This window comes from Ovis aries, chromosome 8 (assembly GCF_016772045.2).
Source record: "Ovis aries strain OAR_USU_Benz2616 breed Rambouillet chromosome 8, ARS-UI_Ramb_v3.0, whole genome shotgun sequence".
NCBI lineage: Eukaryota > Metazoa > Chordata > Mammalia > Artiodactyla > Bovidae > Ovis > Ovis aries.
The window spans coordinates 73648137-73666767 of NC_056061.1; the positions used below are offsets into that span (position 1 = coordinate 73648137).

The window sequence follows — 18631 nt, forward strand, 5'->3', positions numbered from 1 at the left end:
CCACATCGCCTGCACTGGCAGGCAGATTCTTTACCACTGAGACACTATGTAAGCCCTAAGTATGTGCTACTGTGTAATAAATTAAAAGCAAATTTCCACGTTATTAATTTAATTTGATCTGTGACAGATATATTTATGCCTAATTTTACATTTTACCAGACTGGTGGAAGATACATCCATTCATTCATTTCTTCACAGAAACATGTATTATGCCTGTTATGTGCAAGCCCTGTGCTAAGAATCCTGTGCAAAGGTAAAGGTGAATCAGGACATCAAGGAAGCTGGAATCCAAGTGGAGGTGAGTGGCCATGATAAGTGCTTTGAGAGGCACAAAGCAAGTGCTGTGAAAGCCCAGAAGTTGGAAAGAGACCAGGGTCTCACTTTTCAGCTAGACTCAGGAGGAACAGGTAATTTTAAAATTATTTTTGAATTTTACTGAAACCACCTCAGCAGTTGGTATCACAGTTTAAAAGGGCTTCAGGTTTGAGGAGATGTGTTTATACTTTCTCACGCGTCCCAGTGCAAGTAACGTTGTTGATGGCACTTTGCACTTCCCATGGCCGTTTTCCTATCCACCAACTTTCTCTTTCTGGGGAGGAGGGGTCTCCCCGCCAGCCCAGTCCTGGACCTGAATCAAGGAGTCATTATCATTACTCTTAGTTTTCTAGCCAACTAATATGGTTTCCTCAAATTCTTCTCTCAAGCCGAAACAGAGACACAGACATGAAGTACAGATGTATGGACGCCAAGGGGGAAGGAGGGGTGGGATGAACTGGGAGACTGGGATTGACGCATATACACTACTGTGTGTAAAATAGGTTACTAGTGAGAACCTACAAAAAATTCTTCTCTCAGCTTAAAGGAGTTCTCACCAATTCGAAAGGTGCTCTTGGTTTTCATCCTTCATTTGTACTGACGGGCACAGTGGGTTTTGCCAGACAGCTCAGTATCCTGCTGACTCCTCCTACTCCTTCAGTAACAGAACTCTGGGAGTTCAGTCTTCAAGTGTCTGTTTTAGTCAGATAAACTCTCTTTTGGGAGCTTCAGAAAGTTGGGTATGTCCCTCACCAGAGACAGACACGTTATAAAACAGGTCACCCTTTGATGAGGAGAGATGGAAAAAATGACAGGTGCAACAGCAAGAGGTTAGGTCCCAATGCTGTACTTTCAGTTCACAAAGCAGTTGATTTTACAAATTAATAACACGTGCCTGGTTTATCTATGGAAAACGGCACAGGTAAGCCACGACTAGCATCTCCCAGGATCTCCCATCATTTCATCTTTAGGACTAGACTCACTTGTTTAAAAGGGGCTTACTGCTGCAGTTTTTCCAAATGTGGGAGCCATTGCTTGAAAAATGTTGAAAATTATTTTGTCACGATTAGAACATCTTTCTTCTTGTTCAGATATCTTACTGAAATGTCAAGTATTAATATAAGTGGTGTAGAGTTGGAGTGGGAGTGTGCATTATTAAGATAATCTAAAATCAAATTCTGCCACATGAGCCCATCTTGTTATTAATACTCGACTCACCACAAGCTTGAAATTCAAGTGTTTGCAATAGCTTGTCTCTCTGAACACGTTTCCTTTTTCCAAGAGCCCTATCCAAATCTCACGGGACTGTTCAGATTCAGGAACCATTAAATGTATAAAAGCACCTTCAAGTCATTTTCTTATCTCCAAAGTCCTGCCTGTTCTTTGCCATTCATAGATGAGCTGTTAGAAATGAAAAATACTGACAGTATCTTATGGAAAGAAAAGTGGTTTGAAATAAAAACAACAGAACACAAAGTTCTTCAGTGAAATGCTGACTTTGGGTGTTACATAGACAAAGCAGTTATTCATAAATCTGAGGTAACACTTTTTTGAATTTTATTTAACCAAATGCTATAGTAGCTGAAACTAGAGTCTAAGGTGTTTCCTTCACATGTCATTTTTTCCTCCAATTCAGATACATAGACTTATTATTATAAAATTCTTCAGAATTCATAAGGTTTTCCATTTTGCAATAGTAAGCATTTCAGCATTTATTTTGGAAAAAATTATTTAGAAAAATCTGTGAATTTTTCTAGTAAGTAGACCAATAATTAGGTCTAGGATCATGAGGATTACTCAGTGTTCCTCCTCACCCCTGCCTCTGAACAATCGAAGTTAGTTTTCATTTATGTAGGAATTTCACTCTAAGAGAAGTAAGAGAAAGAGTAGGAAGAGAGGGTGCTATTCGAAATGTCTACGGAATTTGGACTAAATCATCTTACTGAAGACTGACTTCATATTCCATGCTCCTGCTAGGTTCACCAGGGCAGGCAAGCAGAGTGGGGTGGGGGTGACCGTATATACGGAGATAAGAAAGACTGTACAAAGTTTATTATATCAATTTTGTAGTTTGTAAACTTTTTTGAGAATAAGAACTCTTTTTTAATCTAAGTACCCTAATAAGGTGGCTCTCTCCATACAACATAAGTGTTTAGACTATGCTTGGGAATTATATGAAATTACTGACTCCTTTCAATAGCCCCCCGATCTATGGAGTTGGGGATTCTCCATCTCTAAGGCCTGAGGTTGAGACACAGTTCTTTTCTGTTCAGAGATGAGCAGCAAGTGTCGTGAGTCACAGAATGATTCTGTTAAGCATGAGGCCCCTGAGTCCCACAACAATGTAGGTTGAGCTAAGGATTTTCAACCTTCTTTTGTGCAATAATGGCCAAGGAGCCAAGAGGACTTAGCATCCAGATACCAGTGCAAGTAAGATCAGGTTCAACAAGGATAAGGGAAGAGGGACAGGGACCAGGAAAGGAGTTCTCTGGTACCCTAAAGCCTTACATACATGGAAATTTACACAGATTGGGGAAGAGTAAGGCAGGATGGAAAACCAAAATAGGATCAAACTACCTGTCTCTCCTCCAGTCCACCTCCCCCACATCCCCACTCCTGGTTCCGGCCAGAGAACCTGCTGCAAACTTCAGGCAGCCAGTGCTGCTGAGATTTCTTGTCCGCTGCCCTGTCAAAGTTTCTTGCTCTTCGATTCTTTTAACCATCGTGAAAATGAGGTCAGTACTCTGTGATTGTCATTCAATCCAAATTCTTGAAATATTTTATTATTTACAAAAGATTTCCCTACTGACTTAGGACAAGAAAACTATGAATGTACAAAACCTGAGAGTCCTAATCATAAAAATTTCAATCTTCATGGCTTTAGTTAAGCAAAGATTATTCCTAAAGGAATTTTGAAAGAAAATATTTAAGAAATGGCTTTATTTTGTTTATTTTTATTAAAGAGTTTTATTTTGTCTGCGGATGTATAAGTAACATAAGTAACATATAAGTAACATATTGGTAAGAATTCAGAAAATACCACTCTCCCCCAAAAGAATAAAACATAAAATAAAGATGATCTCTCTCTTTTTTTATTTAATTAATTTTTTTATTGAAGGATAATTGCCTTACAGAAGGATGATATCTCTTGTGATCATTCGATGTCATGTTTTGGAGCATATCTTTCAAGAATTTTTTCTATACATATACATGCACTGTTTTCAATGCAACCAGCTTTTTATTTTATTTTTTTTATCTGTCAGGCAATCTGCCTTCTTCATTTAATATAATATTGTGCCATCTTTTCCTGTCGATGTGTGTAGTACATCATCCCTTTAAATCACTGCATCATGTTCTCTATCAATGCACCGTACTTTAGCCCTTTACTTATTAAGATATATTGCAGTTGTTTTCTACTTGTTTTACTGTCAAAAGGATGACTAAAGTAGAAATCCTTGAACACATGCCTTCAAATATATGTTTCTTCTTAGGAGTGTAATGGCTAGGTCAAACAGTTTGCATATTTAAAATACCAATACATGTTATTAAACAGCCTTTGTGGGAAGCTTGCACTATTCTACTCGCACTCCCAGGATATAAGAATGCCTCTGTCTCCACCACACCAACATTGGGCTTTCATTTGTTTAAAATTTTCACCATGAATAAACAGAAAATTCATTGCTTTTGAGTGAAATTTACTAATGAGGATGACTTTACTTTTCTATGTTTATTGACCAGTAACAATTTTTAAAATAACCTCATGATGGCCTTTGTCTTCTGTTGGCCGGTAGATTTCCAACCTTATGATCTTTAGTAAGTCTTTGTGTATTAGGGATAGTAATATTACTCTGTATAGATTATAAGCTCCATGAGGGCAAAGACCATTTTCATCACCACACAGCCCACCTTTAGTATAATGCCACACTCAAGGGCAGAAACTCAAAAACTATCCGTGGAATGACTGACCTTGTCCCTCATATATGCTATAAGTATACTTTATTTCAGTTTATGTTTTTCTTAACCTCCTTTCCCCCATCCAAAAAATTTTATTTTATTTTTGGGGGGGGAGTATTTTTTTTTAATTTTTATTTTTACTTTATTTTGCTTTACAACACTGTATTGGTTTTGCCATACATTGACATGAATCAGCCACAGGTATACATGAGTTCCCAATCCTGAACCCCCCTCCCACCTCCCACCCCATATCGTCTCTCTGGATCATCCCCGTGCACCAGCCCCAAGCATCCTGTATCCTACATCGAACATAGACTGGCGATTCGTTTCTTACATGATAGTATACATGTTTCAGTGCCATTCTCCCAAATCATCCCACCCTCTCCCTCTCCCACAGAGTCTAGAAATCCGTTCTGTACATCTGTGTCTCTTTTGCTGTCTCGCATACAGGGTTATCATTACCATCTTTCCAAATTCCATATATATGCATTATTATACTGTATTGGAGTTTTTCTTTCTGGCTTACTTCACTCTGTATAATAGGCTCCAGTTTCATCCACCTCATTAGAACTGATTCAATTTTCAAAAACTTTTAAACTTCATACAGTAAATATTTATCAACACACTCCTTTAAATATTTGAGTCTTATGGTTCCCATCTAAAGATTATAAAAAATAATACCAGCAAGCATTTGTGTGTACACCAAATGTGCCAAAACTATTGCAACCACTTTTCCTATGTTTCTTCATTTAATTCTTGTAACGAGCCTTTGTCTAGTTATCACAATCCCATCCTACTCCCACCTCAATTATTTTTCTTTAAAAAAAAAAATCATTCTAGCTCTTCCTCTCGGTCGATTTCATTGATTTTAAGATGTAATACTTCCATATTTTCTAAATCAGGAGGAAAAGGAGTAAAGTGAGATGCCCATATATATCATATGATATCACTTACATGTGGAATCTTAAAAAGAATTGGTACAAACGAACTTGTCTACAGAACAGAAACAGAGTAGAAAACAAACTTATGGTTAACAAGGGGGAAGCAGGAGGAGGGATAAATTGGGAGATTGGGATTGACATATATGCATTACTATAAATAAAACAGGTAGCTAATAAAAACCTACTGCCTAGCACAGGGAACTCTACTCAATACTCTGTAATGGCCTAAGTGGGAAAAGAGTATGTACAACTGATTCATTTTGCTGTACCGAAGAAACTAACATAACACTGTCAATTAACGGTACTCTAATAATAATTAATCTTTAAAAGTGAGATGTCTCCCTCTCTCCCCCGCATCTCAGCTGCCCCCGTTTTCCTCCCCAGTGTGTGTATATGTATGTGTGTGTATTTCCCCCCTTTTTTGCATAAATTGCAGCATGCTATGCACACTGTTCTGCAATTTCTATTTAATAAAATATCCAGATGTTCTTCAAAATCACTTTGTCAACATTTTATTGTGGTTGAGTTAAATTTATAATCTTGGAAACAATTTTGCTCCTAAAATATTGTCTTGCAACTCAAGAATATGTTATTTCTTTTTTTTTTTTTTTTAGTTTTCTTCAGTAAAGCTTTTCATTTTCTTATAATCCTAAATATTTCTTAAGTTTTGTCCTGAGTACTTAGTCTTTTCAATCTTTCTACATCTGATAGACTGGAAGAAAAAAATACCTCCTTTTTTAAGCAATGTCATTTGCCTTATTACCAATGAGGTAACACATTTTCATATATTTATTGGCCAATCATATTCTTTGTAAATTCAATTTCTCATTTTTAAACATCTGAATGACAGAGGCTTGAAAAGGTGCAGAGGGCAATTAAAACGATTGTTCAACACACTAAAAAATCTAATTTACTATTCCCACCAAAAGCACTTCTGTTTCTGTTAATTAGGATAGCAGTTCTCCATTCATCAGTCTTTTTTGATACGTTTTTTTCTCCTCACACATTATTTCATTTGCCTAAAGTGACTTTTCATAAAACCTACTGTTGAAATTTCTCTTGCTCCTGACTCTTCCTTTTTGCTTGTTCAGGTTGTCCATACCTTTGCCTGGAAATGATTGGCTTTGTGGTCTTCCCACTCACTCTCTTCCTTCTCCACCCAAAGAGAGGATAGATGAACCACAGATTCCAGGCTTCCCTGGTGGTTCAGAGGGGAAAGAATCTGCCTGCAAAGCAGGAGAGATAGCTTCAGTTCCTGGGTCAAGAAGATCCCCTGGAAAAGGCCATAGCAACCCACTCCAGTATTCTTGCCTGGAGAATCTCATGGACAGAGAAGGCTGGTGGGCTAACTAAACACACACAGAACATGGATTCCAAGGCATATTGCATTGCTCAAAAGACCTGAATGGTAGCCACTGCCCACTAAACTTAGTTTATAGTGCTGCCTTTTCTGTCTTGTCTCCTACCATCATTTTGCATTTTTCCTACACCTCAACAAAACCAAACTACTTAATATTCCCAAAATGCCTTGTGTGCTTTTCTGACTCTATGGCTCTGCTCTTGCTATTACAGGGACCTGGAATGCCTTCCCGTTTTTGTTGTTTGCTTTTTTGTTTGGTTTGGGGTTTGTTTGTTTTGTTTTGTTTTGTTTCTGATCTTTTGCAATCCTATCACTTCTTCAAGGCCCATCTGGAATATCATCCCCAAGAAACGTTTCCTGTGATCTCCTCCTCTTTTGAATTCCCAGAGTAGCTTTGTTTTTCTTAAACTGCCCACCCTATTATTATCATCATTATAAACTGTTTCAGCAAAGAGAAGATGTCTTGCAAGATGGTAGAGTGAAAAGGACCTGGGTTATGTGATCAGAGAATGTTCAAAGCCCCACTGTTCACTTAATAATTGTTTTAGATTACTCAATCTAAAGTAAGTCCTTTAACCTCTTGAACCTTCAAAATCTTTAGTTGTGAATTGGTGGTTGTAGTAAGGTAAAAAACAAAAGAAATTGTGATGAACAGAGAAAATATATATGAAAAAACCTTATAAATTGTAAAGTACTGTATAATGGTGGTTTATAACTAGTAAAGTTTGTATGGTTCCTGTCACATTTGTGTTTCACACTAGTGTATCAGCCTATTATATTCTACACCAGACAGTAGCAACATTTTTCTGATAGGGTCTTACATCATGATCTAGTCTCAGAAATGGAAAACAGTATGACTGGTTGGTTGGGAAGATAACAGACTTTTTAAATAATGGTTTTATAGTTCTCCGAAGGTGAAGACAAGCCTTAAAAGTACTGAGCACCCCGGTCTAGTCTAAAGATAGATTATGGATTGTAAACACTTGCTAATTATGCTGACATAAGCTATTCTGAATGAAACAGATTTTTATTAAAGAGTTTATGATCTAGGGAAAGGGAGACACAAAGGTGAGAAGACTAGCCATTCTAGTTCCCTTGGTTTTCAAGTCTAGTCCGGAGGCAAAGGGTAGCTGAGTCAGTGAAAAAGACTGTTGATTTCTCGTGGATCCATCTATTATTATTGTTCTCATGGAATAAGTTTTCAAATTATTCATGACAACTTCTGGTGCTTCCATCCACCGTGGCATTACACAACACACACATACCATATTTTGTATACAGGAGAGCCCATGACATAAATCACATTACTCCATTTACCCTAAAGAGAAAGGCAGCAATGAATGAGTGACCTACATCCTTTGTATCTCTGTCTCCTTCCCATAAATTTTTAATCCCATTCCCCACACTCTAAGTAAAATTCTTGCTTTCCATGTATATGAAAACTTAGAGGCCCCCACAACCTCTTTCTTGTCTCTCTTTCTAAGATTAAATTTCTCTGCAATGTTACCCATTGTCCTCCTCCTTCATTAAATGTTTTTACTGAAGTACAAAATATACTCAATAAAGTACCTAATGCATGTTTAACTGTAGTGTATATAAAGCTCAATGGATTTATGCATGTGTTTAAATCCAAACAACCACCACCCAGATCAAGATGTAGAATATTCTAGTACCTTGGTAGGCTCCTTCATGAATCCTAATCAAAACTCCTCATCCTATAGCCCCCATGGGCACCCTGCATGCTCAGTCGTGTCTGATTCTTTGCGACCCCATGGACTGTAGTCCGTCAAGCTCCTTTGTCCATGGACAGTCCCAGACAAGAATACTGGAGCGGGTTGCCATTTCCTTCTCCAGGGGACCTTCCCAACCCAGGGATCAAACCTATGTCTCCAGCATCTCCTGCATCTGCTTCAGTGGCAGGCAGGTTCTTTACCACTGTGCCACCTGGGAAGCCCATCAGCAATTAATTCTTTTCAAATATGCAACATTTTATTAAGATATAATTCACATACCATATAATTACACTTTCAAAGTGCAAAATTCAGTGAATTTTAGTATACTCAGCATTATTAAACCATCACCAATATATAATTTTAGAACATTCTCATCACCCCCAAAAGAAACTCTATATCAATTAAAAATCACTCCATATTCCACCCTTTCCTCCAGCCCCTGGCAACCATTAATCTACTCTCTATCTCTAGAAAGATGAATTTACCTATTCTGGACAGTTCTATAAATGAAAATATACAATATGTGGTCCTTTGTGACTAGCTTCTTAATGTCAGCATAAGGTGTTCAAGGCTCATTGCTGTTGCAGCATATTTCAGTATTTCATTCCTTTTTATTGGTGAATAATATTCCATTGGTGGATATATCACCCTTTGTTTATTCCTCTATCAGCTGATGAACATTTGGGTTGTTTTTACTTTTTGGCTATCATGAATAATGATGCTATAAATGTTCGTCTACAAGTTTTTGTGTGAACACATGCTCTTACTTCTCTTGGTTATGTATGTAAGTTTTTAATTCTGATGAAATCCAATTAATTTATTTTTTCTTGTCACTTATGCTTTTGATGTCATATCTAAGAAACCACTGCCCAACTCAAGGTCATGAAGGTTTATTCTTATATTTTCTTTTAAGACTTTTAAAGCTTTAGCTCTCATATTTAGGCTTATGATCTATTTTGAGTTCATTTTTAGGTAATGGTGTAAGGTATACTTTGAACTTCATACTTTTTCATATGGATATCCAGTTGTCCCAGTACCATTTGTTGAAATAACAATTATTTCCCCTCTTAAATTGTCTTGCAGAAACTCAATGGACTATAAATAAAAGGGCTAGTTTATTCTTTTTATTCTAAGTAATATTCCATTGTATGAAAATACTACAATCTATTCATCCTTCTCTTGATAGGCATTTGGGCTGTAGCCAGATTGGAGTTATTAAGAGTAAAGCTGCTGTGAACATTCATTATTGGACTATTATGAATAAATATGCTATGTATACTCATGTATGTGTTTTCTGATGGACGCATATATTTATTTCTCCTGAGTATATACACAGGAGCGAAATTGTTGGTGTTTAAGAGTTCTCCGGAGAAAGAGAAACAATAGGATACTTAGAGAGAATGAGGGAGAAATTATAAGGAATTGGCTCATATGATTATGGATGCCAGCAGGTCCCAGACCTACAGGATGGACAGGCAGCCTGGGTACCCAGGGGTAGTCAATGCTGTAGTTTCAGTTTAAAAGCCAGCAGGCTGGAGAACCAGAGCCTATGTTCCACTTCAAGTCAGAAAGCCATCCACTGGACAATTTCTCCTAGTTGGGGAAAAGTTTTTCTTTTGTCCTATACAAGCCTTCAGTGGTTGGATGAAGCTCATCCATATTGTACTCAGAGTCCACCAATTTGAATGTTTATCTCATACAAGAACACCTCACGGAAATATCCAGAAAAATGTTCAGTTAGCTGTTTGGCTACCAGGCTCAGCCAAGTTGACTTATAAAATAAATCAACATATTATATTTAGGTCAGAAAGTAGACAAATGTTTAGCTTCAGTAGGCACTAAGAGTTTTCTAATATGGTTGAATCATTTTACACTCCTGTCTGCAGTCTGGGTTTCCCTGATGGCTCAGACTGTAAAGAATCTGCCTGCAACACAGGAGATCCAGGTTTGATCTCCTGGGTTGGGAAGATCCCCTGGAGAAGGTGACAGTTACTCACTCTAGTATTCTTGCCTGGAGGATTCTATGGACAGAGGAGCCTGGCAGGCCATAGTCCATGGGGTTGCAAAGCATCAGATGTGACCGAGTGACGAACACTTTGTTTCTGCAGTGTATGAAAGTTCAGGTTGCTCTACACTCTTCTTTGCTAATACTTGGCATTGTCAGACTTTTCAATGTTAGCCATTCTGGTGAATATTATAATACGTCATTGTGTTTGTAAGTTGAATTTTTTTTATAAGAAATTATGTTGAACACTTTTCAGTGGACTTACTGGCCATTTGGAAATCATCTTGCAAGGATACTTTTTCAAGAGTTTTCCCGTATTTTAAAATTGGGGTTTTTAATTTTTCTTACTGATTTATGGAAATTTCTTTCGTATGTTTTGAATGTGAGTCTATTGTCAGATATATGTATTGAAATATATTCTCTTCCATACTCACTTTTCTTTTAGTGTCTTTTGATTAGCAGAAGCTTTTTTAAACTTCCCATTTATGTCTGTGATCCATCTTGAGTTTTTAGTAATTATTGTATAGGGTGTGAGGTAGGAGTGAATTACCCTTTTTTTCCATATGAATAGCCAGTCGTTCCAGCACCATTTGTTGAAAATATATCCATTCCTCACTAAATTGCAACAGTGACTTTGTCATAAATCAAGTTCTATTTCTGGATTCTCTATTATGTTCCTTTGGTATATGCATCTATCCCTGTGCCAATACCACATTGTCTTAATTAATGAGCCTTTTAACAAGTCTTTAAACTTGGTAGTGTAAAATCTTAAGTTTGTTCTTCAAAACTCTCTTGGTTACTATAGACCCCGATATTGCCACATAAAAAATTGCCATTCAGTTTGCACACACACAAACATATAGAAATGTTTTAGGATGTTTTGCCTTTCTTAATTATTTTTGTCTCATAATATGTCCCTTGTCTTGAAAAGCTAAACCCCTTTTTTTGAATTCCTCCCTCCAGCCTATAAACACAGCTAAATATCTTTTCTTTCCTGCCAAAGCAAAGCAAACAGACAAAAAAATCAAACACTTTTTCAACCTTATAGTTATCTCAAGTTACCATTCTCTGTCTTTGCCATTTAATATTTTAAAATACATGTATATGTGTTTTAATTACAAAATTTCTGTAACATATAAAGTTCAGAAAATACATATACCATTTTTAAAACTCCAAAACAATTATAATCATTTTATATATTTTAGTGGAGGACAGAGGAGCCTGGCATGCTATAGTCCATAGGGTTGCAAAGAGTCAGACATGACTTAGCTGAACAACAGTATCTTACATATGCACAAGTATGTATACTTTTTGCTGTTATTACCCATGTCGCTAGTGCTTTTTTAGTTTTCTATCTTCTTCTTTTACTTAATAAGTATTTTTCCATATTGTTCCATAATCTTAGTTATTTTAAATGACTGCATCACATACAATGGAGTACACAAATTCCAATTTTTAAAACAATAATGTATTCAGAAAGTTCAGTTGCTTCCAGCTTTAAGTCTTATAAATAAATATTGCTATAAACACATTCATTCATACAGCTTTCTCTTTTGTAACTACTAAATTTTCTGAAAGAACAGTCAGTATTTCATGCTTCTACCTATCTGCTTACCCCTAGCTCTTGAAATATATCTGCTTCTATTTTACTATGAAATGACTCTGAAAGATCACAATTGTCTAGTTGACAACCCAATGCTTCTAAACCTGTATCATCCTGAATCTCTCCATAGCACTTAACACTGTTGGCTTTCTTGAAACTCCACACATTTACTCCTTGATTTATGTGCAATGTTGTTGTTATTCATCTGCTGAGTCGTGTCCAACTCTTTGCGACACCATGAACTGCAGCACATCAAGCTTCCCTGTCCTTCACTATCTCCTGGAGTTTGCTCAAACTCATGTCCATTGAGTCAAGGATGCCATCCAACCATCTCACGCTCTGTAACCTCCTTCTCCTCCTGCCCTCAATCTTTCCCAGTATTAGGGTCTTTTCTAATGAGTCAGCTCTTCATATCAGGTGGCCAAAAGTATTGGAGCTTCAGCTTTAGTACCAGTCCTTTCAATAAATATTCAGGACTGATTTCCTTTAGGATTGTATTTGTAATCCTTTAAGGTGTGTAATGTATGGCCAAGGTGTGCCTACTTCTCTGACCACACTTTCCTTGCATCCACCTTATTTTCTGAAATTGTGCTATAGACCCTCTCTACCCCTCCTCTCCTTTGGCAATCTCATGGCTTCATTGATTTTATCTCTGCAGAGGACATCCAATGCATATTCCCAACTTTGATCTTCATTCTGAACTTCAATCCCATGTTTTTACTTGATGATCATTTCTACCTAGATACCTCACATTAGAAGGACTTTCACAAAAATCATCATCTTTCCTTCCATAATTTCTCTTCTTCCTATGGACCCTGGTCATTTAGGCTTTAATTTTGACTTTCACCTCTCCATCTCACCTCTCCATCTTTGTCTCCTTGCCACTTGTTCCATCATGTGAACCTGAAGCTATTTCATGAATAGGCATGTGATTCAACTATGGCCTAGGAGATTGGAGGGAGGTGACAGGGGAAGTGAAGGGTGGTCCTGAGAAACATTTTTCCTCTCCTTGTGCTGTGCTTAGTCGCTCAGTTGTGTCCAACTCTTTGCAACCCCATGGACTGTGGCCCTCCAGGCTCCTCTGTCCATGGGGGTTCTCTATGGGTTGCCATGGAGTTACCATGCCCTCTTCCAGGGGATCTTCCCAACCCAGGGATTGAACCCAGGTCTCCTGCATTGCAGTCAGATTCTTCATATTGTCTGAGCCACCTGGGAAGCCCTTCCCTCTCTTCAGAAGAACTCTTTTTCTTCCTCTGGACATGAGAAATGATGCCTGGGACTGCCATTACCATCTTGCTATTATCAGCTATAGAATGATGCCAACATCCAAGACATCAGAGCAGAGATGGCCAGAACCTGGTCTTTGATAATATTATCAAGTTTCTGAATCTTTCAAGTCTGAAGTTTACACTACTTTGTAATTACCAAACTTGTGAAATATAAATTTTCTTATTGCTTAAGATTGAGCAAGCTCCAGGAGTTGGTGATGGACAGGGAAACCTGACATGCTGCAGTCTGTGGAGTCACAAAGAGTCAGACACAACTGAATAACTGAACTGAACTGAAGCCATTTAAAATTGGAATTTATTATATCCTTAATTATAGACCACTTTACATCAACTCACTATCTCTCATTTGGTCTATTTCAAAGCTATGTGGTCTTTATGCCCTCACACCTAATCCATTTCATAATCTGCTGCTAGATTATCCTTCCTAGAGAACTATTTGATCATATCTTTTGTCTTGTCCAAAGACCTTTAGTAACTTCCCATTGCCTAGAGCTTAGTCCAAGCTCAGCAGCTTACCATTTGTGGTTTTGTACACCCCTATATTATCGTAGCTCAGTTGGTAAAGAATCTGCCTGTGATGCAGGAGACCCAGGGTCTCCTTATTCCTGGGTCGGGAAGATCCCCTGGAGAAGGAAATGGCAACCCACTCCATTATTCTTGTCTGGAGAATCCCATGCACAGAGGAGCCTGGCAGGCTACAGTCCATGGGTTCACAAGAGTCGGACATGACTTAGTGAATAAACCACCACCACCACACCCCTATAGATCCCACCTGCCAATGCAGGTTAGACCCAAGAGACACGGGCTCGATTCCTAGGTTGGGAAGATCCCCTGAAGGAGGGCATGGCAACCCACTTTGGAATTCTTTTCTGGAGAATCACATGGACAGAGGAACCTGGCAGGCTGTCATCCATAGTGTCACACAGAGTCGGACAGGACTGAAGCGACTTAGCACACACAGGCACAGGCACAGTCCGTTGAATGTACCTCTCTTTTTCCCAATTTGTTTACATTTTCTCTGTCTGGAATATTCTTGCTCCATTTCCACTTGCCTATGCACAATCTTCTGGAAACTGTCCCTGATGTTTCCCCTACTGCCAGTCTATGCAAGGTAGTCTCTCCTTCTAAACTTCTGTGGTGTTTATTACTGTCTACTTTGTATTGACGTTATTGGTATTTATACAGTGTACTATTCTTGCCTACTACCAGTGCTGTACAATAGAGCTTTCAGTGATGATGGTTAATGAGCACTTGAGATGTGGCTAATGCAACTAAGGGCCTGAATTTTTCCTTTTAATTAATTTAAATACAAATAGCTACCGGTAGCTAGTGGCTACACAGTACTAGACTAAAAGGCTCTTGAGTGTAGTACAGGGATTGTATCTTGTTTTATCTCTGCAATCATTAGAGAGAGCATCTGAAAGGCACAGTATGTTTTGTTCCCTCTTGTTTTCTCCACAGAGCCTTGTGGGTAATAGACACTGCATATTTACTGGATCACTAATTATGGATATCACATTTACTAAATATATAAGTAAGGGTTCCTAACTATTTTTGTTCCCAATTTAAGTAATTTAAATAAGGGAGAAGAAGGAAAAGTTGAATGACCAAAACTCCCATCTGTTACTGAGAAAAATGGCTAGTACCATTGTGAAAGGATATCTCTCTTTCTCTTTCATTGTGCAAGAGTATCTCTATTTCTCTATCTCACAATATTCCTTCTTTTGGTTAAGTAAGGAACTCTGCAGTTTAAAGCTCAAATGTTTTATTTTGCAGTAATTCCATACAGTGAAAAGTTTCAAGGATAGTACAGAAATTCCCATATTCACCAAGTTTTTTTAAAAATATTTAAACATATTTTAAAATTTAAAAATAACCATGTAGTTGCCAAGGGCTGTGGGAAGGGAGAGAGGGAGTTAGTGTTTAGTGGGTGTAGAGTTTCAATACTGCAAGATGAAAAAGTTCTAGATATTCACAATAACTGAATACATTTAACACTACTAAACCGTACACTTAAAAATGGTTAAGATGGTAAATTTAAGGTTATGATTTTTACTACAAAAAAAAAAAAAAACAGATTCCCACTTTCCAGCATGACAACAGTTAAACCATCCTTGAAAAATAAGCTATAATGTCATGAACTCCAAAAAAGAAAGTATCTTCTCTTTTGTCCTGTGAATGATCCTTCTTGGAATCCATCTGTTCTTGTATTTTGGAAATCTCACTTTTTATTAGTCCTTTGTTATGGCTCATTTTTTTTGTTTTAGAAGATAACCACTTTTCCATCATATTTGAACTTCAACAGAAATAAAACTGATTCTCAGTGAAAAAAAATATTACCTAGATTCATCAGTTTTTATCAATCTTTCTGTATATGTGAATGGGATATGTGAGAAATGTGTACATATGCATAAGGGTTACAATTTCTTTTTTCTGATCCATTAGGGGAAAAATTGCATACATGTTTCCTTTATCCCTTAATATTTCAGTGTGTTTTCTTATGAACAAGGATAGTCTCATACATAATATATTCAGGAAACTTAAATGGATACCGTACTTTAATCTATAGTTCATATTCCACCCACACTGATTATCCCAATAATGTCCTTTATAGCACTTTCTTCCCCCAATAAAGGATCCAGTTCAAGGTCACAACTTGCATTTAGCTGTCAGGTCTTTAGTTTCCTTTAATCTGCAGTTTTATTTTGCTTTCAGAACATTGACAGTGTTTTAAGAATACAGGCCAGTTATTTTGTAGAATTTTACTCTATTTGGGTTTGATGCTTCTCATTAGATCCAGGTTAAAGCTTTTGCTTCAAGGATGTATTGTTATACATACCTTCTCTGCCACCCACTGGTTCTTAGACTTTAGCTATTCACACTTATTTGTACTCCTAAGATTATAAAACATTATAGTTCTATTAAAATGTGTATATATTTCATTAAATAAATTTCTAACAATAGTTTGGATAAAATACGTAATTCTACCATTTCAAAAGCAATCGTTGGCTCTATATTTTATAGTGGTTTTGCTTAAACCTATTAAATAATGGATTCAATTGCTCTAAACTCATTTCATCAATTAATTTAACATTTAGTTTGGAAATAGTTCCTCGGAGAGAACTAATGTAAAGTATTAAGTTTCAGTGATCTTTTTTATTATCCAACATTGAACACATTAAAACTGTAGTGTTCCCATTTTTTTTAATCCTAATTTACTCCTCTTAATGATATCAATAGAAAAATACTTATATTCTGATATAGTACGTAACAATGAGTACTTTCAGTTTTTTGATGTGAGGAAAAGTTTTGAACTGGTGTCCTATCCCAATATTTCAAGGATTTTTAAATGATACTGGCGAAAGTACCTTAACCACAGAGAATGTGTGTGTGTGTGTACACTCGCTTAAAGACTCTGGCTGTAACCGTAGAGAAGCCTGTACTTCTTAAAGGGTGTGTGGGTGTGCGTGTGCGTGTGTGTGTAGAGAAGCCTGTACTTCTTAAAGGGGTGTGTGTGGGTGTGCGTGTGTGTGTAGAGAAGCCTGTACTTCTTAAAGGGGTGTGTGTGTGTGTGTGTGTGTGTGTGTGTACACGGGTTTAAAGGCTCTGGCTGTAACCACAGCGCTCATTCTGGAGGATTCTTCTGGGGAGTAAGAATCGTTTCAAGAAACTGGCAGGGAGATGGACATTTTGGACAGGGACAAAAAAAAATGCTGTAGTGTTTTGGAACGCCGAATGTTTAAATAAATATCTTACATTGTGAGAAATGTGTGAGTGTTGAACACGTTTTGTTTCAGGGGGAAATTAAACAAATATTTCTTTAAGAAGATAGAAACAAGTCTTTCCTTCTCCTCCCCCCACCCCCCCAAGTAAAAGTGTCTTTGGCTCAACTTCTAGGACTTCTAGGAACGTGCAATTAAAATAAAATCGAAACAACAAAACCCTCGCAGCATTTAGACTGGTTTTCTTTCCAGCGCTCAAGAAAACTCAAGAACCCAACACTTTTCCAGACTCGAAGATGCGAGCTTCGAGCCTTTTAGGACGTGTCCCGCACGTCCTCGGGACGACGCCGGTCTCCCGCTCGGGTCACCCCCGTCAGCCTGAGGCCTCCTACCCGCCGGCCTCTGAGGGGGTGTGTCTCCGCCCCGCAGCCGCCGCACACCCGCCTCCGCGGCAGGCCCACCTGCCGCCCTCGGCGGCCCGGCCGGGAGCAAGCGCGGGGCGGCTGCGGCGTCCGGTCCGCCCCCGGCCGGGACCTCGGGGCCCTTTTCCCGCGCAGCGAGGCCGGCTGCCCTGCAGGTCCCGCCGCCCGCTTCCGGACAGGCCGAGCCGCGGGGAGCAGAGTTCTTTTCTCCTTTCAACCCAAACTGCGAGCGGCCCCCGTTGGGGGCGGGAGAGGAGGGGAAACCTGCTCCTTCCCTACACACACACACACACACACACACACACACTCTCCCCTCCAAGTAACGGCGGCCGGGATAAAACTTCAAAAGTAGGATCCCAGGCCCTCCCGGAGCCGTTTGCCTCGGCGCCCGTTCCCGCACAGCCCCGGCGGCCGCCCGCGCCTATCCGGGCGGCCAAGCAACCTTCTCGCTCCAGCCTTCGCAGGGCGGGCGTGGAGGCTGCGAGTGTCGGGGGAGGGGTACAGGGCGGAGAAAGAGCATCCCCTCGCCGCTGCTGCCGCCGCCGCCGGCCGCTCCCCCGCCACCCGACTGAGGGAAGGCCTCGTCACAGCCGCCGCCTCAGCAGCGGCCGCAGATCTCGCGGTGTTTGCCGGCGGCCGCGCCGCCATATTGTGTGACAGTATTTTGATTTGCACTGGGCTGGCGGAGCCGCGGCGAGAGCGAGCGAGAGCTGGGGGGGTGGGGGGAGGGCAGGCGAGCGCGAGGGGGGTGGGGGCCGAGGGAGGTAGGGAGGCCGAGCGAGCTGGAGCGGAGAAACGGGGAGCGGCGACGCCACCCAGCCATCGTTTTTGATCTGCAGCGGCCGCCGGCGGGGCGACCCAGCCCGACCCCCCTCCCCTCCCCCTCAGCCACGAGCGGCGGCGGCGGCGGCGGCGGCGGCCGGAGGGAGTTGGCGGCGGCGGCGGCCGATCGGAGGGGCTGAGTGGGGAGGGAGGGAGGGCTGAGGTGTCCCCCCTGCCGGGTGGAATCGGAGGCGGCGGCGGCGCTGGCGGCGGCTGTGGTGGAGGCGGCGGCGGCGACGGTGGAGACGGCTGCCCTAGTGGGAGAGGCGGCGGCGGCCGAGGAGGAGGAGGGGGAAGCGGCGGCGGCGGCGAAGGGTAAGCGGACAGCGCTGCCGGGCCTCGGCGGGACCCCCAGTCCCGGCTCTCCCCTCATTTCCCCGCACCAGCCCCCCCTCTTCATCTGGAAGGGACTCTGCCGACTCGCGAGGCCCTTGCGGGGCGTCCGCTTCTTCCTCTCACTCTTCC

At 40.1% G+C, this 18631-nt stretch overlaps 1 protein-coding gene across 2 annotated transcripts in view; it reads left to right on the plus strand.

Annotated features, from left to right (window-relative positions):
• Window positions 1–17990: 17990 nt before the first annotated feature.
• Window positions 17991–18631, plus strand: part of TAB2 (TGF-beta activated kinase 1 (MAP3K7) binding protein 2) — an 86284-nt gene continuing 85643 nt past the window's right edge. For both annotated transcript variants that reach the window (XM_015097463.3, XM_042253587.1), the window contains exon 1: window positions 17991–18481. The gene's annotated coding sequence lies outside the window, so the exon portion shown is untranslated. The remainder of the gene's footprint in view (window positions 18482–18631) is intronic.